Here is a 22,897-nt window from a genome sequence, read left to right on the forward strand (position 1 = left end):
GGGGACTGATGACCATAGATGTTAAGTCCCATAGTTCTCAGAGCCATTTTTTTAAAATTACTAATCATCAAAACACTACAGTCTCTCTCAACCTGGCCTTCATTCACACTATCGTGTATTCTATTCAGAATCTCTTTATTTATTTATTTATTTGGTCCTGTTGATTACATATTATACAGCCAGTGTACAAGTAATATAGGACAAGTCAATTGATGCAATTACAGTACTACATGAACATTTATACATCACATTGCACATACATTTGTTTATTTAACAAGAACAATTATTTGCATGCAGTATTAAAGCATGTATTATGCCAAAAACAGTTTAAGCGATTCTTTAAAATAGTAGAATAAGTGACACTGCATATTTTTATGCTATTGACATACGGGTGATCAAAAAGTCAGTATAAATTTGAAAACTTAATAAACAACGGAATATTGTAGATAGAGAGGTAAAAATTGACACACATGCTTGGAATGACATGGGGTTTTATTAGAACCAAAAAAAAAAAATTCACAGAGTGTCCGGCATATGGCGCTGGACAGCAAAACATCAGTGACTATGCATGACAATCGTGTATAAAACAAGCTGTAATGAGAGAGAGAATCAGATGCACCAGCAGTTGCAGCACGTTGACGTTATCTGGAAAGGTGCTTTTAGTGAAGCTGTATTATCAGAATGGGGAATGTGCAAGTTCAACGTTACGATCCTATCACCATAGGAAGGGGATTCGAATGGGTAAAGGTCCGTTGACAAATTCAGCTGTGGGGAGAATCATTTCGAAGTTCGAAGCCACATGTTGTTTTAACAATAGACCCCACAGTGGCCGACCAAGCACAAGGCGTAATGCTCTGGAGACAGTTCAGGAAGAAATGGAGACTGTAGCGGATTCGGCTATGTACGGGGAAGTCAGCACTCGTGCAGTCGCATGTCGCACTGGCATTCCATACACTACTGTTTGGTTGGCACTTAGGCGTACCCTCCGATACTATCCATACAAAATCCATCAGCATCATGAACTGTTACCTGGCAATTTAGTGAAGCAGAGGGCATTTGTGGTGTGGGCGTTTCAAAATGGTGGAACATGATGATTGGTTGAGTAAAGTGTTGTGGACCGACGAAGCTCATTTCATGCTCTGAGGGTCTGTCAACACCCACAACTGCAGAATTTGGACTACCGAAAATCCTATGGTATGGATTGGATTTACCACATCTACCGTTATCGGGTCTTTTTTCTTCGAGGAAATGTGTGATTCTGGTTTTGTAACTGCTACCGTGACAGGTGAGAGGTACGCCGATATGTTACAGAATCGCATCGTCCCTAGCCTGGCTGATAAACACCTGCTGAAACGTACGATGTTTATGCAGGATGGTGCTCCACTCCATATTGCTAGACCCATGACAGATCTCTTGCACGTGTTGTTTGGTGATGATCATGTGCTCAGCCACCACTATTGTCATGCCTGGCCTCCCAGGTCGCCAGACCTCAGTCCGTGCGATTATTGACTTTGGGGTTACCTGAAGTCGCAAGTGTATCGTGATTGACCGACATCTCTAGGGATGCTGAAAGTCAACATCCAACACCAATGCCTCTCCATACTTTACAGTGCTGTTCACAACATTATTCCTCGACTACAGCTGTTGTTGAGGAATGATGGTGGACATATTGAGCATTTCCTGTAAAGAACATCATCTTTGCTTTGTCTTACTTTGTTATGCTAGTTATTGCTATTCTGATCAGATGAAGTGCTATCTGTCAGACATTTTTTGAACTTTTGTATTTTTTGGTTCTAATAAAACCCCATGTCATTCCAAGCATGTGTGTCAATTTGTACCTCTCTATCTACATTATTCCGTGATTTGTTCAGTTTTCGATTTTATACTGACTTTTTGATCACTCAGTATACAAGCAAGTAAATTTTCTTCATGGTCATGGTTTGAATTGAATACAAATTTTAACTGCATTCCTTAAGAAATGGTTTAAGTGAATGATCAAGAGAGTGAGATACATGGGAGTTCAGATTTTCTCATAATGAAACAGAAAAATTTACATTTTATCACCACAATTTCAGTTGAACTACAAGTAACAGCATCACACTTTATCTTTAGGGGAGTGCTTTTCTTAGGCAGTTTCCCCCACTCTTATACATTATAGCTCTAAGTATTAATTCATTTTATAGAAAGTTTGTTCGATGAGGAATAATTTTAGTTTTCTTTTGAAAACCTGTACATTATTTGTTTCCTTTTTTTTATATTGATGGGGAGCTTATAGAAGACCTTTATGCCTGACTCAGTAACTTCCCTATGTACTTTAGTGAGAGTTGCAGAGCCTTGTTGAAAATTTTTCACCTGGCTTGTGTCATTGTTGTGGATGTAACAATTTTTCTGAAACAATTCCCTGTTGTTGGCTACAAATAACATCAGTGAGTATATTTCCTGACCTGTGATGTTAAGTATCCTGAGAGATTTGAAGAGACCTCTGCAAGATGCCCCATTAGGGACCCTACATATTAGCCTCACTGCTCATTTTTGTATTCTGAAGACTTTTTCAACACCTGCAGCATTTACCCAGAAGATTATGCCATAGGAGAGAACAGAATGGAAATATGAAACATATGACAACAACATTATTTCTCTGTCTACTAACTGATGGAGAGCTCTTAGTGCAAAGCACGATGATCTAAGCTTCTTGACCAGCTGATCAATTTGTTCTTTCCATCTTAAGTGACTGTCTATCTGGATACCTAGGAATTTTGTATGTGTAGTTTCATTAATTTTGTGATTGTTAACATGTATTTCAGGAGCTTTATTTTTTTATCTTTTGTCAGAAACTGTATCATATTGGTTTTTGAAAGATTTAAGGTTAGGCTATTCGCAGTGAACCATTTGTACTAGAGATTGTCACGGCTGTATCCTGCATTGTGGAGTTGCGTCATTTTACGAGGATACTTGTATCATTGGCAAACACTACTATTTCTGCTCTGTTGTTAATTGTGATTGGTAGATCAGTAATGTAGATCAGGAAAATTAATGGCCCAAGAATTGAGCCCAATTTCTTGTTATGTAACTTTACTGCTGGGTCTGTACTAGTCCTCTGTTGGACATACAGATCTCTCGTTTTGTTACATGATATTTTTATGTCAGTAGTTAGCCACTCTTTCCTTTTACTACAGGTTGGTTTGATGTTAATCTGTATTTGGGGGAAAGAAGGTTCAAAATGTTTAAGGAATAAGTTTAGGAATGAGTTGAACTTCTCATTCACTGTGTCAGCCTGGTATACTTCCTCTCATTGTTCATGGCATAAACTGCTTCTGAACGAGATAGTAGATTCAGCATTTATTGTTCTAGCATGTTTAACTTTGTTACAATGGCCATGTGTTGTTTTTCTGCTGTCAAGTTTTAGGGTTGTCAATCAGGGTCTTGCAGTGCCCATATACTCTTGTTGGGAATGAGGTCATGAGGAGCAGATTGAAGGTTAACAGTAGTGATTCTAATAGTTTCTGGTTGTTATTTTTTGTGAGTAAGTTTATGTTAAAGTTGCTACATACAATCAGATAAAGTTCAGTAAGAACTGTTTCTAGCTGAGAGAAAAATTTTTGAATGTCTCCCATAGGTGACCTGTAAACTGTTACCATGATCAGGAACTCTGGTTTAAGCTCTAATTTGACTGCACAACATTCAAACTGCGGTTCAATACAGGATTTAGATACACTACTGGCCATTAAAATTGCTACACCAAGAACAAATGCAGATGATAAACGGGTATTCTTTGGACAAATATATTATGCTAGAATTGACATGTGATTACATTTTCATGCAATTTGGGTGCATACATACTGAGGAATCAGTACCCAGAGCAACCACCTCCGGCTGTAATAACGGCCTTGATACGCCTGGGCATTGAGTCAAACAGAGCTTGGATGGCGTGTACAGGTACAGGTGCCCATGCATCTTCAACAGGATACCACTGTTGATCAAGAGTAGTGACTGGCGTATTGTGATGAGCCAGTTGCTTGGCCACCGTTGACCAGACGTTTTCAGTTGGTGAGAGATCTGGAGAATGTGCTGGCCAGGGCAGCAGTCGCACATTTTCTGTATCTAGAAAGGCCCGTACAGCACCTGCAACATGTGGTCATGCATTATCCTCCTGAAATGTAGGGTTTTGCAGGGATCGAATGAAGGGTAGAGCCATGGGTCGTAACACATCTGAAATGTAACGTCCACTGTTCGAAGTGCCGTCAATGCGAACAAGAGGTGACCGAGACATGTAACCAATGGCACCCCATACCATCATGCCGGGTGATACGCCAGTATGACGATGACGAATATACGCCTCCAATGTGCGTTCACCGCGATGTCGCCAAACATGGATGCAACCATCATGATTCTGTGAACAGAACCTGGATTCATCTGAAAAAATGACGTTTTGCCATTCGTGCACCCAGGTTCATTGTTGAGTACACCATCACAGGGGCTCCTGTCTGTGATGCAGCGTCAAGGGTAACTGCAGCAATGGTCTCCGAGCTGATAGTCCATGCTGCTGCAAACGTCGTTGAACTGTTCGTGCAGCTGGTTGTTGTCTTGCAAACGTGCCCATCTGTTGACTCAGGGATTGTGATGTGGCTGCACGATCCGTTACAGCCATACGGATAAGATGCCTGTCATCTTGACTGCTAGTGATACAAGGCCATTGAGATCCAGCATGGCAATCCATATTACCCTCCTGAAACCACCGATTCCATATTCTGCTAATGGTCATTGGATCTCGACCACCGTGAGCAGCAATGTCGCGATATGATAAACCACAATCGCGATAGGCTACAATCCAACCCTTATCAAAGTCGGAAATGTGATAGTACGCATTTCTCCTCCTTACATGAGGCATCACAAGAACATTTCACCAGGCAATTCCAGTCAACTGCAGTTTGTGTATGAGAAATCGGTTGGAAACTTTCCTCATGTCAGCATGTTTTAGGTGTCGCCACTGGCACCAACCATGTGTGAATGCTCTGAAAAGATAATCATTTCCATATTACAGCATCTTCTTCCTGTCGGTTAAATTTAGCGTCTGTAGCACGTCATCTTCGTGGTGTAGCAATTTTAATGGCCAGTAGTGTACATCTATAACTTGGGACCTAATAGTATTGTATGTGTAAGTTGCCGCTCTGCCTTGTCTTAAGTTGCTCCAGCAGTAGGAAGAATCAACTTTATATCTATTTAAATGTAGCTGATTAATTTCTGTGGCTTCCAAGTGTTGTTCAGTTAAGCAGAGCACATCAGGAATAATTCTGTCAGTGTCAGCTGTTTCTTGCAGTGAAAGCAGCAGCTCTTCTTTTTTATTCAAAAGGCTTCTTACATTCTGATGAAATATTTTTAAACAATACAGCTTATCAATTGTATTCTTAACTGGGACCTTAATGCTAGTTTTCACACAAGTTAAATTATCAAAAGGTACAACATTTACACTGTGCTCTCTTCTGTTCCTTTGCTTTATTGGAGTGTTGACTATTACTGGAATGTGTTGCTGTGGAACAAAATCACTATTTTTGTTTTCTGTGGTTGGCGATGAAACAAATTTTGTCATTACTGTTGATTTTGTATTAAAACTATTGCCTGTGCTTCTTTCAATTAGTTTTTTGTGCTAGGAACCTTTTCCATAGTCTGTTCAAATTTGCAACACCAAATGGGTGGAGGGGGAGGTATTTTGGCCCACTTCTTGAAACTATTGTTATCTATTCAGTTACTTTATATTTTAGAATTCTGGAAACTTTTTATTGCTTTTAATGGATTCTTTTACCAGATTATATAAATGTTTTAAATTTTTCAGTTAAACTTAGCCCATAAATTTAAGTCTTTGTAGTAGATGTGTCTTTCCCCAGTGAGTGTCATATTTAATATTTTCAGGTTCAGGAGATTACTTATACATCAATATCTCTTTAAAAAGTATGTTTGTGTAAAACTTAACAACAATTAATGAATTTTACATTTTAATTTTTTTTTGCCTTGGGTATTAAGTACAGACCTGTAGGTAGCACACATTACTGATACTGCTGAGAGTGTGCTAAAAGATATTTTCCGATTTTGCACCTTACTTACACATGAGTATCTCTTTGAAAAGTATGATTTAATATAAATCAACAAAAATTAATGAATTTATTTCCAATTTTTTTAATAGTGGGCATAAAGTACCCACTTGGCCCCTCTCCCATTGGTTATGCACATTATGGAAAATGTGTTGGTATTGCTAGGATTAAGTTGTTCATTCTGACTAAAATGGTTGATTACAGTGAATAAACAGGAACACTTTATCTAGTGTTGTCTTTATATTGGAAGCCACTGTCAACTGTTATTCCCTCCCCCCTCTCCACATCATCTGCTAGGCACATTGTATATTGCCACATTGTCTCAACTTGCTGTGTTGTTTATATCTGTGCTGGTCCATGTTGCTTGGCTGCTGTGCCCTAGGGCATATTGTTGGTCAAGCTCATGTGTCCAGTTGCAGTTTCAGAATTCACAGTTTATACAGATAGAGGGATGTGGTTCTCTCATTTTGCACATCTTTAAGTATTATCACAGTAGCGATGAAACTTCATTGCAGCATGATGTAAAGTGAGAGACAATGAAAGTAGCAGTGCACAAAACACAACTGATAATATTGTCACCAGAATTTATAACACCATCCCATAACTGGAGTTTGCAGATCATTAGCAATTTCAAGTTTAACATTTACTAGTTCATCCAAGATTTTAATACAGAAACATATTACACAGTTTCATATTCTTCATTTGTTGCGTGTATTAATTCGGGGTACAGAATATAACCTTAACCGACACAGAATTATTAAATGCAGACTTTAACAAAGACTAACATATAGTTGATGTTCATGTACTGGTCAGTCACAAGCTTAATGTGATCTGACATGGAGATGTTACCTGTATGATTTCCGACTGCCAGTTTTGGTGGAGGGGTAACTATTTAGACTAGTGTGAGAGCACAACGTGAATTCTGAAACTACATAATGCTTTGAAATTTGGCTGGTTTAGATGTTGCTATTCTGCATGGATTCTAAGACTTTACTATTCTTTGGTTTATAAAAATGTTTCATGTTATTAATTTTCAAAAGCATATGGAACATTTTTATTACAGGTCATCTGAAATCCCCTATTTACGAGTATGGCAACAACCTTAAAATAAATATATTATGATCCAAAATGATTCATATTCTTAATTATTAACTGAATTAGATAGTGAGAGTGTTGTCTGAATCAGAAAAGATACAGCAATAAATTTATATTGTCAAAATTCAGAATCTTGCTGTTATCAAACCATAATAGGTGATTGACATTTTGAGGGTACAAACCTTCAATGTCAATTATTTTGTACATTAACTGATTACAGGTAATTACAGAACATGTTCTGGAAAGTGGGAATATCTGCATTTGAATGCGTGGCAAAAATACGTCCTGCACTGCTGATTTGCTCAAATTGTTTTTCAGTCAAATGCTATTGTCATAAGTTCATTTATCCATAAGTTTTAGCTCCTCATGTTTATAATAAAGTCAAGTTAACATTGTGATCAGGAATATAAATATAAACAATTGAAATATATGTTTGAATGAGGTTCTGCATAAATAACATTTTGACATATTCTCATACATATAACCTGTTATGTGTGCAACTGAATTAGATACACAATGAATATCTGAAAAAAAATTTAATTATGCTTGAGAGTAGATACGTAGAAGTGTGATTAGATACCAACTTGCTATGTCTCATCTTCGACTAAGATAAGCAGTACTCTTTGTAATGTTAGAGATGAGCTAGGTCTCTGAAAGCCATGTGTGTATCACATTCTGTGTGAATGTGACAAGTCTTACATTGGGCAGATCATCAGAACAATTGAAGAAATATGGAAAGAACATCAGTGACATACCCAAATAAGACAACCAAGTAAATCAACTGTACTGTCTTGAATATAATCATAAAACAAAATATGATCAGACCAGTATTGTTTTGAAAACACCAAGTTTCTATGACAGTATAATTAAGGAGTCTATCAAAATTAAGATAGCAAATAACCCAATAACCATGCATTAATTAATGGTTGGGGTCCTCTGTTAAAATCTTGCTGGCAATCACATCCACTGCAGCTGTAAAATGCTGAGAGAATTCGTGTTTCACCAAATATTGTGAGTTCTGAAAAACAAAACAGCATCAAAGGGCACACTGCACATCAAGGATTGAACTTTGCTATAAATAGCATCCTGATGTCAACTATAGTTCAGAGTTTGGTTGGAGTCCACATACCTGAAGAGGAAGGCTGAGTTGATCATAGGGCTATTGTCCATGTAATGGAAGCAAATCAGCAACCTTTAAGTACGTAAATGTCTGTATACAGTTTCTGATTGTGTAAAAGTCATGCATGTATAAATGCAACTACTATGACTACCACTATTACTACTACTATTACTATCACTACTAAATGACCTAAACAGATGTTAAGCAAAATTGGTGAAAGGCCACAACTTTGCCTACCATCCCATCAACTTTAATTTCTTCTGTCATCTGATCTCCTATCCTTACTTTTACTTGTTGCATCATACACTTGCTTATCAGTCTCCTTTCTTTCCAGTTAACTTCAAACTGCTTCACAATACCTAAATACAGTCAAACTTTATTAAAGGTTTCTTCTAAGTCAACAAAAACGTCTATCTTCCTCAGTTATTTGTAACAGTCCAATTGCATCTTTTGTACCTTTATCCCTTCTGAAGCTGAACTGATTTTCATCTAATTTGCTCTCAATGATATATTGCAATCATCTATTCTTTATTCTTAGTAGAATTTTTCCTGAACTAGGTATCAAATATATTGTCCTATATTCCACACTCTTGATATTCACCATGCTATTGTTCTCTGTGTTTCAGATTTACAACTAATTCCACAAGGGATTTAACTACCTTTAAGATTCATTATGAAACAGGAAGAACTACCACCAGGATGGGGAAAACGTTTGAGCAAGAGATATGGACAGTATTATTACTTTAATAAATTTACCAATGAGAGTCAGTGGAATCTTCCCAGCAGACCTGCTGCCCCAGTACCAATCAGTGGCCCAGAAGAAGTTGAATGCAGTCATTTGCTTGTGAAGCATAAGCACTCAAGGAGGCCATCTTCTTAGAGAAAGAAAAAAATTACATGCTCCAAACAGCAGGCACTATGTCTCATCAGGTTATTTAGTGAGTGTATTGTAACAGGAGTGGCATCATTTGCAGAACTGGCACAGAAGTATTCAGACTGCAGTTCAGCAAAGAGGGGTGGTTACTTGGGCACATTTGGTCGAGTTGTTATGCAGGAACCATTTGAAGAGGCTGCATTTGCTCTTAGAGTGAGCGAGCTTAGTGGACCAGTCTACACCGAATCAAGGATTCATATTATCTTATGTACGGCATAGGAAGAGCAGCTGTACACTGTGCACACAAACATAATTTTATTCAGAATATATTACAATTGTAATCCTGCTGGACTATGGTGTAAGCTATGAATGAAATGTAATAGTTTATAAGAGTGACCTCAATTTTACTCGTGTAATTCGCTAATTCAAGAATATTGTAAAAATATTTTGTAATTTGAGGGACACTATAATGATTTTGAAAGGTAAATGTCGTTTTGATGTGGTTCCAAGGTGTAATGTTTCAGTAAAAGCATTTCAGTGTTACTTCAAGGGCATGATTCCGAAAATATTGAAGCTCACATTGGGTTTGGGCTTAAAAGCATTTTTGTATCAACATATTGCAGAATTTGCATCACTATTGCTGTTAAATTCAAAACAGTACACTCTACTTACCTGAAGTGTTTATTATATTCAAATGAAAAATACAGAATTGTGAGCGAGATGAAAAGAGATTGCATTTATAAATAATAAAATATGATGGTATATTTTAAAGATTTATTGGCAGTTTTCATTTATTTAGCACATATATAGTACCATAAACACCGTATGTAATGAAAATACATATTACAGTTACGTACAACTTGAAACTTCATTGGGTAACCCACTGTTTCCAAAGAGAATATTGCTGTGGGTCTGAAGCTGATTATTTTCCCTGGAAATTACTCTTCTACAGCTACAGTACTTCTTCATTTATTTGTCTGACCTTTGGTCAGTGATGATGCTGGGTAATATGAAACTATTTGTATTGTACAGTCCTATGATAATTACATATGGTAGACCACATTTACTCAGTTCTGATGCACTTGAAAACACAACAGATTGTTAACAACTGGAGAACCAAATAAATCAATGATCTTCTTGCAAGATACTCTGAAAATTACCTACAGTAAAAAGTATTAAGTTGAGTCAAAAAGGTAAGAAAAGCTTTTATGTTCCACTGTCGTTTCAATCTCCCTCATATTAATCTTATACTAGTTTTACATTTGGCCGTATACCTTAAAAACTGGTTCTCAAAAGTTACTCAGTCGTTCTTCCAGACAAAAGTTTTATTGTCCTTATAAACAGTCATCAATAGGAGATCTGCAACAGCAACCTGTAAATTTGCAATAATTCAAACTGCAGTGAGTAAATTGTATGTTTTCTAAAATTTATAGCCAGTGCAAATAAGCACCAAGTAATGTTTTTAGCACATTCTTATGTGTGACAAGGAAGAGCCTTCTGCTCATCATAGATGTTTGTCTTCATGGTTTTTTACAATCTCATCCACTTTCTTTTCAATCACTCATTATATCTGAGTGATACACCTCACATATCTCATGATTAATATAATGTGTAATCATATTTATTACTGTCAAAAATCACTTAATGATAGTACTTCGCATTTCTGGTTGATTTTCAAGACTTTTAAATTTTCTCTTTATGACTATAAATATACAACTGATGTGGCAAAAAATATGCATAAATTCACATGCATGCACACTATGTCTGACACATCTGCCTTAAAAACATATTCTAAAATGAATCTTGATGAAATAATAGTACTCTGCTGCCTGGGTTGACACCTCTGCTGTTTTCAGTAAGGCAGAGTGTGGAGTGTGGAGGAGCAGACAAGTTGGAACGCTGGGCACTAATGACACAACATTAGTGGAACAAGAATTTATTCATTAAAGCTTACAGTCGTACTTTTTCCTCTACGTTGTAGATCAGGTGATGTGTGGCACACATAGTCCTGGTATCATGCAGGTGCCAGCCCTTGAGGGCAATTGGCATAGCCCACATGACAGGCAAGGCTGACTAGGATGCAGACTACCAGTTACCAGAGGATGCTCATTAACATGTAAGAGATTGAGATAATTTTCTGTCACCTATGTGAATTACAGGTGATAGAATGGAACCCTTGTTATTTAAGTATACCCACATCAGGCTGATAGCTGTCACCATCTGGCTCAGCGTGAAGGGGTACTTCATACCTTGGTACACAGGGCACATGTCATTTCCAATACTGAGACTTTACCAGCTGAGCTGAGCCACCTTGAAGCTACATTTCATCAGAAAGGTTATAGTACAAGACAGATGAATGAGCATTGCACTATCGACCAACTGTGCATTGGGTGACTGATGATAATACTGAATCGACACCTAAGTCTACTGACTTTTTGCCTTACACAGGAAGCACTCCCAACAAAACCAGTCAGATTTTAAAGAAATATGATGTGGAATGTGTTTTCTGACCTCCATCTAAAATTAGGGTACTTTTGGATTCTGTTAAGGATGATCTTGGTTTGCGTAAGGCGGGTGTCTATTGCATTCCTTGTAGCTGTGGCATAGCATAGATTGGTCAGACTATCAGGACTGTGCAGGACCGATGTACTAAGCATAAACAGCACACATGATTACAGCAGCCAGGTAGATCAGCTACTGCTTAACATTGTTTGAATACTGGTCACTCTATGTTATATGGCAATACCGAGATATTGGCAGGCATGTCCAGCTTTTGAGACTGTCTTATTAAGGAAGCTGTTCAGATTAAATTAGGGAGCAACCTTATAAGAGGAATGGAGATTTTTGTTTAAACTCTGACTGGACTCCTGCTCTCTCTCTCTCTCTCTCTCTCTCTCTCTCTCTCTCTCTCTCTCTCTCTCTCTCTCTCTTGTCAAAGAAACAGAGAGACAGAGTCAATGTTATCTCACCTGCTAGTTTGTAGTTTTTCACTATCAATACCTCTGACTTTGGTCATCTTTGGTGGCACTAGTGTTCAGTGTGTGTGTGTTATCTTTCCTGAATTACTCCAAGAACCAAGGTTTTAAATTTGTTTGTACATTGCCTGTCCATTGCAGTATTTGCTTAAAAATGGCAGGGTGTACTCCCGTCGAAGTATCAACGGTCAGTGTAGATATTAACTGGCTCAATTCCTGTAAGTTGTTTGGAAATTGTATACACCAGGAGAAACTCAGGTCCCACGTTTGAGGAAGTGACCACTACATTTGTTAACAATTTGTGACATAGAGTTGTAAAATGTGGAAAGGAGGTGCATAAAAATAGAGAACATTTTCAGTCGGGATTAAATAAAGAAGCTGTGCAGAATGAACAGGAGATTAAAGATGTACGGGCAGAATTAAATTCTTTATCAGTGAATCATGCTACTACTGGGTTAGTTCAAGAATGGCAAAGTCTTTTACAACCAATGGAAAATACCATCCAGTAGATTTTCTTGGTGCATGTAGAGATAGTTTTGTGAGAGGAACGGAAATGGAAAAAATTAAGTTAGTGAAAAGGCAGCTTGAGGGCAACGCACAATAATAGGCAGATTTAAAGAGTGCTTCATTTACTGCCTATGAAGTGTTTGACAGTTGTTTTTTGAACAAATTCTGGATGAAACGAAGCAAACCCAACTACAGAATGAGTTCCTAAATGGGCCAAGTTTGAAACACAGATGTGGGTCCATGCAGAGTATTTCTGTGCTTGAACTAGCTAAGCTGATGCATATAAATCATCCACTGGGAATACTGTTGGAGTTCACGACATTCAAGAGATGATTACCAAAATTTTTACAATGGGATCTTGTTCATAGTCCGACAGATTCCCTTTTAGATTTTATTGAGAAACTTGAACAGGCACTGAAATTCAAGCCACATAATGAGAACAGTAGACAGGGAAATGAGTACCAGAATGGGAATTACAATAATCACCAAAATAATTATCACCACAATGGTAACTATAATTTTCAAATGGGAATTCTCACAATGGAAAGAAACCAGGAAAGAAGATCTGAGGGGCAGGAGCCTTATGAAATGCAATGCCAGTCTAAGAGATTGTTACAAGAGATCACAGCATCTCAGGTCTGGATATTGTGAAATTAACTGGCATTGAAAAGGACATGTTACTTTAAAAATTCTGTGGCTGTTGATACTTCGGCAAAGAAGCCACAAATATCGGAGATGGAGGTTATCAGAAATAAAAATAAAGAAGGGAATAATTTTAAGCAGTGCAACAACAAAGAAGGGGCAAGAAATATAGTAAAATATATTGAAAGCTATGATATTGATGCTATGTGACTGGAGAATTGATTTAGTGAAAAGAAAGTAAATGATGGAATTTATGTAAGTATGAGAGAAAATTCTGTAATCAGAGGTAAATCTGATTTTTTGTGGAGCTGGAATGTATGATGAATTCTGATGAGGCTCTAGTCAGTAGCAACAATGATAACAACTCAGGTGAAAGTAATGAAGATGATTTTGTATTGGAGAAAGTAGGTGAAGAGATACTATATTAGTGCAAATAAGACTGAAAATTTTCTGAATTTATGATTGATCTATCTGCCTAGCTATAAATGAGATTTAAGTGGCAGAATTCTGCACAAAGTGGTTTCAGTTTTCTTTGAGAGTCCGATAAGATACAGTAAAAGAGTGAAATGTATGATAAAATGTTAGTTGATTTATAATGTCAAACAAATTTCATAGCATGAAAGACATGTTTTCTAAACATTATTCAATGTAATTCTCTATCGTCTACATCAATTAGAGACGTAAGAGTAGAACCATTGTTATTAAATTACTTATTTAAATTTTATTTTGTATTTCTGTGTATTTAATTAATTCACAATTATAACCAATGTACAGGTAGATTACTTAACTGCAGTGTCACAGCTATATGTTATTATCTGTAGCGAATTAGCTGTTGGGCATGAAAGCAGACGCAAGGGGCTCCACGCTATGACTACATCGAGCCATTCTTTTTAAGCAGAGCCATGCACAGCCCAAGTATCTAAAATGTAACTGCAGGTAAGGAAACAACTCATTTGATCGTAGAGGATGTTGTTTAGAAGAGTGCAACTACACTAGCAGTAGCTGTAAGGTACCATCGCATGTTGGTAGTGTGAATTTCACTAATAACAAGAAGCAAAAAGTTTTGAATGTGTTATAGAAGCTACTAGTATTCTGTTCATTTAAGCTGTGAATGCATGTCTTCTTATGTCAAAAAGAGAAATGGAATTAGAATTATACATGTATATATGTGTAACATAGTAAAAACAGCAAGAGTGAAGCAAACTCTTTATGTAGGCAAAGGTAACAGAGAAGTGCATCCACCAAATTGTAATGTTTGTTGTAAGTAAGTTTTCGACGTATCGTGTCAGTTAATTCCTAATGATACATGATTTAATTGTAAATAATTGTTAACGTACTCTAACTTTTTGTTTCTAATGTTGGAATTGTTCTACATCTATATCTACATGGATACTCTGCAAATCACATTTAAGTGCCTGGCAGAGGGTTCATCGAACCACCTTCACAATTCTCTATTATTCCGATCTCATGTAGTTACTGGAAAGAACGAACACCTACACTACTAGCCATTAAAATTGCTACACCGAGAAGAAATGCAAATGATAAACGGGCATTTATTGGACAAATATATTATACTAGCACTGACATGTGATTACATTTTCACACAATTTGGGTGCATAGATCCTAAGAAATCAGTACCCAGAACAACCACCTCTGGCCATAATAACGGCCTTGATATGCCTGGGCATTGAGTCAAACATAGCTTGGATGGCATGCACTGGCACAGCCGCCAATGCAGCTCCAACACAATACCACACATCATCAAGAGTTGTGACTGGCGTATTGTGACGAGCCAGTTGCTCGGCCACCATTGACCAGACATTTTCAATTGGTGAGAGATCTGGAGAATGTGCTGGCCAGGGCAGTAGTCGAACATTTTCTGTATCCAGAAAGGCCCGATCAGGACCTGCAACATGCGGTTGTGCATTATTCTGCTGAAATGTCAGGTTTCATAGGGATCGAATAAAGGGTAGAGCCATGGGAATGTAACCTACACTGTTCAAAGTGCCGTCAATGCGAACAAGAGATGACCGAGACAAGTAACCAATGGCACCCCATACCATCACGCCGAGTCATTCGCCAGTATGGCGATGACGAATACATGCTTCCAATGTGCGTTCACCATGATGTCGCCAAACACGGATGCGACCATCGTGATGCTGTAAACAGAACCTGGATTCATCCGAAAAAATGATGTTTTGGCATTCGTGCACCCAGGTTCGTCTTTGAGTACACCATTGCAGGCTCTCCTGTCTCTGATGCATTATCAAGGGTAACCGCAGCAATGGTCTCCGAGCTGATGGTCTATGCTGCTGCAAACGTCGTTGAACTGTTCGTGCAGCTGGTTGTTGTCTTGCAAATGTTGCCATCTGTTGACTCAGGGATCGACACGTGGCTGCACGATCCGTTACAGCCATGCGTATAAGATGCCTGTCATCTCGACTGCTAGTGATACGAAGCTGTTGGGATGCAGCACGGCATTCCGTATTACCCTCCTGAACCCACCGATTCCATATTCTGCTAACAGTCGTTGGATTCAACCAACGCGAGCAGCAATGTTGCGATACGATAAACGGCAATTGCGATAGGCTACAATCCGACCTTTATCAAAGTCAGAAACATGATGGTAGGCATTTCTCCTCCTTACACGAGGCATCACAACAATGTTTCACCAGGCAACGCCGGTCAGCTACTGTTTGTGTATGAGAAATCGGTTGGAAACTTTCCTCATGTCAGCACATTGTAGGTGTCACCACCGGCGCTAACCTTGGGTGAAAGCTAACCATTTCCATACGTATTTATTTATTTATTTATTTATTTATTTAGCGTCCAATAGATCACACATGTGATATAGGATTTGTCATTTGTTTACACGTAACACATAACAATACATACACATAATAACTGGACAAACATTTACAAACAGCAAATCAAATTACGTACACATAGTACATAAGTAGTGTACAAGAACTTATTACACAAAAACAAAAGTACGAGCTTATGATAAACACTTATAGATAATGAACTACGCCTCATACACAAAACGTATTACGGATATTTAACAGATTTTTCATAAGTACCATAATTACGAAGTTGAAAACATAATTAAATTAGTTTGAATTTTTAAATAATGAGCACAGGTTTCAATCCACAGTCTGAGACAGGCATTCATTTACACTGTAGTAGCATTTTTCCATCAAGTATTTTTTTTACTTCACGCTTGAAATTATTTTTGCCTTTCAGTTCTTTAATTTGAGATGGAAGTGCATTTAAAAGCTGTCTGTTTGTGCTGGTGTTTCTGCTACTGGAGATTCATACCATCCCATTTCAGTGGCTGTCACTTTGGAATTGCATTTAATTGCTTCCCTTATCAAGTTTCCTAACCTGGCCTTCCCTCTTCTTCCTATCGGTTAAATTTCGCGTCTGTAACACGTCATCTTCGTGATGTAGCAATTTTAATGGCCAGTTGTGTACGAACTGTGACCCCCTCTGACAGGAAATCACAAATCCAGTAACATAAGCCGCGTAGGATAAGCCAAGCGGTCTGCTGGCACGGTAACTCAGCGTGTTCGGTCAGAGGGTTAGCAGCCCTCTGTAATAAAAAAAACTGAGTTAACCGATCAAAGACGAACTTAAACGGGTGTCTTACGACGTCCGCCCCGAGCACATACAACGAACGAGAGCAAACAAAATGCGAATTTATATAAAAAAAAATGGATTGTGTGGTTTACATTGGAGCAAGAAATTCTACAGCAAATGTTTGTCTTACAAATGGTTGTCCTGTTGGCAGGTCAGCGTGAAGTAATTCCAGGACGTTGGAAACTTTGTATGGACAGAATTGCGGAATGTTTCGTAGAATTTTATGTCGAGTGCTCATAGGCTCGTCCATAGTACAGGCGATTCCCCGTGAACTGCGAATTTACAAACCTCCATTAGACCGCTCCTCCAAAGTTGTGGCCACATCTTCTATGCAATCGGTTCAACTATTTTCGTCTCTATGCTACACTTCACTTCAAATGAAGCTGTCTTTTCTATTTTCTTAATAACTTTCTCCAGAGCCTTGGCCGACATCGGAAAAACGCCTTTATTCATACCTTGTACCATATTTGGACTTTCTGCAGAGCCACTGGCACGCGGTCACCATTGTAGTAATTGACCTATTGCAGCATTGTGAGAGCCTTCATTGAGACTCATGCCGGGCATCTCACACGAGTACTGAGGAATAGACATGTACCCATCATCCTTTGTTTTGCATATTCTACCACATACAGCACCACATTTCGGTAAAATTTTCGTTTTTTTTTGTATCCATAACGATCTTCTTTTACGGAGTTTTGAAACTGGAACCTTAATTATAATCACCCTGTTTATGACATTAGTACCACTAGCAAGGAATGAATTGGGAATTTTTATTTTCATTTCAATTCAAAAAGCAAGTTGGAAGTATCACTATGTATTAAAATATTTTTCTTGTGAAAATAGAGCGCATTTTATTGGCATTGTAAACGTTTATTACTTTTCTGTGTTCAAAAAAATTAGATACACAGATCATTAGCTCATGTGAGTATGAATTGTTTCTTCTTTAGAACAATAATTGGATTGAAGAGTTCCTAGATAACAGAACGCAGCATGTCATTCTCAATGGAGAGAAGTCTTCCGAAGTAAGAGTGATTTCAGGTGTGCCGCAGGGAAGTGTCGTAGGACCGTTGCTATTCACAGTATACATAAATGACCTTGTGGATCACATCGGAAGTTCACTGAGGCTTTTTGCGGATGATGCTGTGGTATATCGAGAGGTTGTTACAATGGAAAATTGTACTGAAATGCAGGACGATCTGCAGCGAATTGACGCATGGTGCAGGGTATGGCAAGTGAATCTCAATGTAGACAAGTGTAATGTGCTGCAAATACATAGAAAGAAAGATCCCTTATCATTTAGCTACAATATAGCAGGTCAGCAACTGGAAGCAGTTAATTCCATAAATTGTCTGGGAGTACCCATTAGGAGTGATTTAAAATGGAATGATCATATAAAGTTGATCGTCGGTAAAGCAGATGCCAGACTGAGATCCATTGGAAGAATTATAAGGAAATGCAATCCGAAAACAAAGGAAGTAGGTTACAGTACGCTTGTTCGCCCACTGCTTGAATACTGCTCAGCAGTGTGGGATCCGTACCAGATAGGGTTGATAGATGAGATAGAGAAGATCCAACGGAGAGCAGCGCGCTTCGCTACAGGATCATTTAGTGATCGCAAAAGTCGTTACGGGGATGATAGATAAAATCTAGTGTAAGACTCTGCAGGAGAGACGCTCAGTAGCTCGGTACGGGCTTTTGTTGAAGTTTCGAGAATATACCTTCAGCGAGAAGTCAAGCAGTATATTGCTCCCTCCTACGTATATCTCGCGAAGAGACCATGAGGATAAAATCAGAGAGATTAGAGGCCACACAAGGGGCATACCCACAATCCTTCTTTCCACGAACAATATGGGACTGGAATAGAAGGGAGAACAGATAGAGGTACTCAAGGTACCCTCTTCCACACACCGTCAGGTGGCTTGCGGAGTATCACTATAGATGTAGGTAATAAAATGTTGTTCGTTTAGTTTTAAAATTGTGTAAGGTATAGAGCCATAACTTATCTACTGGGAAGTATAATAAGTAATTAAATTTCATATCATATTTACATGATGTCGATCCTCAAGTATTAATCCTCAGAGGCAAAACTGTTTATTAATAGTTTCTAGTGTATTAAGCAATTAGATTTTTCTGTATTCTCACAAGTTTACGTTACGTGACTTGTGGTGTTTTAAAAATAACCAGTTGAATTAAGAGATGGTTCAAATGGTTCTGAGCAGTATGGGACTTAACATCTATGGTCACCGGTCCCCTAGAACTGAGAACTGAGAACTACTTAAACCTAACTAACCTAAGGACACTACACAACACCCAGCCATCACGAGGCAGAGAAAATCCCTGACCCCGCCGGGAATCGAACCCGGGAACCCGGGCGTGGGAAGCGAGAACGCTACCGCACAACCACGAGTTGCGGGCATTAAGAGACGAATGGCTAATACAGTGTCATCTTTGAAAAGGCTTCTGTGATCAGTGATTTCCCGTTTAATGAATGTGGACAAGCTACGTAGCAATGGTTACTTCAGTGTGGTTGGCAAACAAACATAACTGCCAAAGGAGACCGGATGAGCATAGAAGTTGTTAGGAAAGTGTGTTACATGTAAAAGGAACAACAAACAATGTAATTTGACTTATACTGTTAATTCAGAGTGACTTTTCATTCTTTAATTGAAGAATTAGGAAAGTATAAGAGACACGTATTCCTATTTGTCACATGGTCAGGTTATTTTCGTAACGAAGCATGATCTCCATGTAAATCTCCAATACATGAGTCAGATACTCTAATGGCTACAAAAATAAATAAGAAAAGACAGTAACGAGGGAAGTTAAAAGCTTTCAAAGATATGTCGCATGCTAATGTCAGCAACTGCTGGGATGGGGTATGGCATATATTTGCAGCAGAGGGCGCTGGCATCAGCAGTCTGCCAAAGGCTGACATAACTGCATGCCGTCATCAATGCGTGACAGGCGCAATTCCTGTCAGCCTGCCTGCTGTTTATTTGCAAAGTAAAATATCAGGAAGTATAGTATATAATCTGTGGTACCCAACATGTCCGAAGACGAATACCGGTACATATGCCTGCACTGGACAGAGATCAGCAATGATGAAGGCCCACAGCGACAGAGAGACTGGGTAGCCTGTAACCCAAGTTCGAACATATGACCTTCCCGTTAAGTAGTCGCCAGCAGAGGATAGTCACACGGCAAGTTGTAGCGTCGCAAGTTGTTCCGAGCGAACGTTCGTAACTTCGGGGGCTGACATCTAGCGGCCTAACCGGGAGACACACGAGCGTCTGTGACAGACGCTTGCCGTGGGAAAGCTATTCAATGTCTCATACTGGACGCGTATATTCATGCCACCTATTAACTTAAATAAATGATATTAAATATTATTTAATCGTTTTTAAAATCGGTACACTACCTTTTGTTATTCAGGAGAAGATTCTATAAAAGTTTCAACATTGTAACTATCATAGTTTCGGAGGTAAAAAAATTGCTAGAAAAGTCAAAAACCGACACTTAGGAAACTAAAGTCAGTTAGGAAATATAATAGGTTATCTTTTGGTATAACTGGAAAACATAAACAGAACTCTCAGTGTGCAGAATTAATTAATTGAGATTTTCATATTATAATTTTAATTATTTTTCCTTTTTCGTAATATAAAAATCAGACAAAACTATTATTTGTGTCTAATATTTTTGTGGGAATAAATGTGAGTAAATGAGAGTGTGTACGTGGGACATTCGTCAGATTTAAATGTATGATATACCATCTTAAGTAACCTGTCGTGGGAAAAAGATCCTAGGGAATTTACCCACTTTGCTAATGACGTATGTCTAGGTGTGATTGCTCTTGTAACAGAGCAGCCAGAAAGTCAGCTGGAGTAAAAACAGCATCTAAAGAATATTTCCAGAATCATCGCCATTTCGTTTTGCTGGTGGTCATTCATAATAATAATTCAGTTACAGGAAGAAGGACCAATAAAACGTATTTGTAAAAATCTCAGGCGGGAAAAAACCAAGACGGCAATCTTAATTTGGTAAAAAAGCAGGTTAGGTCGTCCTGACTTTCCTAAGTTAACAGAGTATTACCAGATACACAAGGACATACTTTTTAGGCGAACGAAGAACACTGATGCAAATTGGCGTATTTGTTTCCAGAACAACACGTGGACTTTCTTATTGATTATGTACATAGGAAATATGGACATTATGGATCCCTGAAATGTATTGCAAAGTTAAGTGAGGTAGTAATTTTCGATAATATGTGGCGAAGAGTACAGAAAAGACTAGTTTTAGGACAGCTTGCTGCATGTAACTTCGGGGGCTGACATCTAGCGGGCTAACCGGGAGACACTGCCTGCCGTGGGAAAGCTATTCAATGTTTCTTACTGGATGCGTATATTCATGCCACCTATAAACCTATATAAATGATGTTAAATATTATTAAATCATTTTTAAAATCGGTACACTACCTTTTGTTATTCAGGAGAAGATTATATAAGAATTTTAACATTGTAACTATCACAGTTTCGGAGATAAAAAACATTGCTAGAAAAGTAAAAAACCGACACTTACGAAACTATATTCAGTTAGGAAATATAATAGATTATCTTTCGGTATAATTGGAAAACATAAAACGAACTCTCTGTGTGTAGAATTAATTAATTGAGATTTTCATATTATAACTTTAATTATTTTTCTTTACGTAATATAAGAATCAGACATAATTATTATTTGTGTCTAATATTTTTGTGGAATAACTAAGAGCTGGAATTATGTAGTCCAGTGATGAGCCATGATGTGACTCATATGTAAGCGTTGATTAAAAGTGATACGAACTCATTTTATTCATCGGAGACAGTTATCAGAACCCCAACGTGTAGTCAGAGACATAGGCAAAAAAAAAAGGACGGCTCCCATATCGAAGTAAATATATTCTCTTAAGGTTCAGGAAAGCAGGAAAGGACACCCCACACAGTGCTAAATTATTGAATGCTGATAAGCGACGTAATAAAATCACTATTTTTGCTTAAAGTCAAAGTGAAAGATTAAGAGCTTTCTTCAGAGACGGTTGTATTTTCAAGAAAAGTTAAGTGTAAATATTTTGCTAATTTATTCATGAGAAAAATGTGATTTTGGAGAAAGATGGAAATTTTCTATAAATTAATAAGATTGTATGTAATTCAATCCTAGCCTTTGGTATTCGACATAATTGTATACAACACTGTCATGAAGTGTAGATATTTGGTTAATTGAGGAAAACAACGTTTGATTAACAGTGTCGTGGTAGTTAAACATTCAATTTTTGGACGCAGTAAGAACCATAAAATGTAATTAGAAGAAATGTTAGGTTCTTAGGGATGCGTAGCGTAGCAAGTTGTTCCGGGCGAACGATTGTTTTACGATAGCTTCCTGCATGTAACTTCGGGGGCTGACATCTAGCGGCCTAACCGGGAGACACACGAGTGTTCGTCACTGCCTGCCGTGGGAAAGCTATTCAATGTCTCTTACTGGACACGTGTATTCATGCCATCTATTAACCTAAATAAATGATATTAAATATTATTCAATCATTTTTGAAGTCGGTACACTACCTTTTGTTATTCAGGAGAAGATTGTATAAAAATTTCAATATTGTAACTATCATACTTTCGGAGATAAAACACATTGCTAGAAAAGTCAAAAACCGACACTTAGGAAACTAAAGTCAGTTAGGAAATATAATAGTTTATCTTTTGGTATAATTGGAAAACATAAAGAGAACTCTCAGTGTGCAGAATTAATTAATTGAGATTTTCATATTATAACTTTAATTATTTTTCGTTTTCGTAATATAAGAATCAGACAAAATTATTATTTGTGTCTAAAATTTTTGTGGGAATAAATGTGAGTAAATGAGAGTGTGTACATGAGACATTTGTCAGATTTAAATGTTGCATGATATACCGTCTTCAGTAAC

The 22,897-nt window shown here is 37.8% G+C and overlaps 1 pseudogene; it reads left to right on the forward strand.

The window, feature by feature from the left end:
• Positions 1–3,748: 3,748 nt before the first annotated feature.
• On the forward strand, positions 3,749–9,454 carry LOC126299463 (peptidyl-prolyl cis-trans isomerase NIMA-interacting 1-like; annotated as a pseudogene).
• The last annotated feature ends 13,443 nt before the right edge of the window (positions 9,455–22,897 follow it).

The sequence above is a fragment of the Schistocerca gregaria genome, chromosome X, assembly GCF_023897955.1.
Source record: "Schistocerca gregaria isolate iqSchGreg1 chromosome X, iqSchGreg1.2, whole genome shotgun sequence".
Lineage (NCBI taxonomy): Eukaryota > Metazoa > Arthropoda > Insecta > Orthoptera > Acrididae > Schistocerca > Schistocerca gregaria.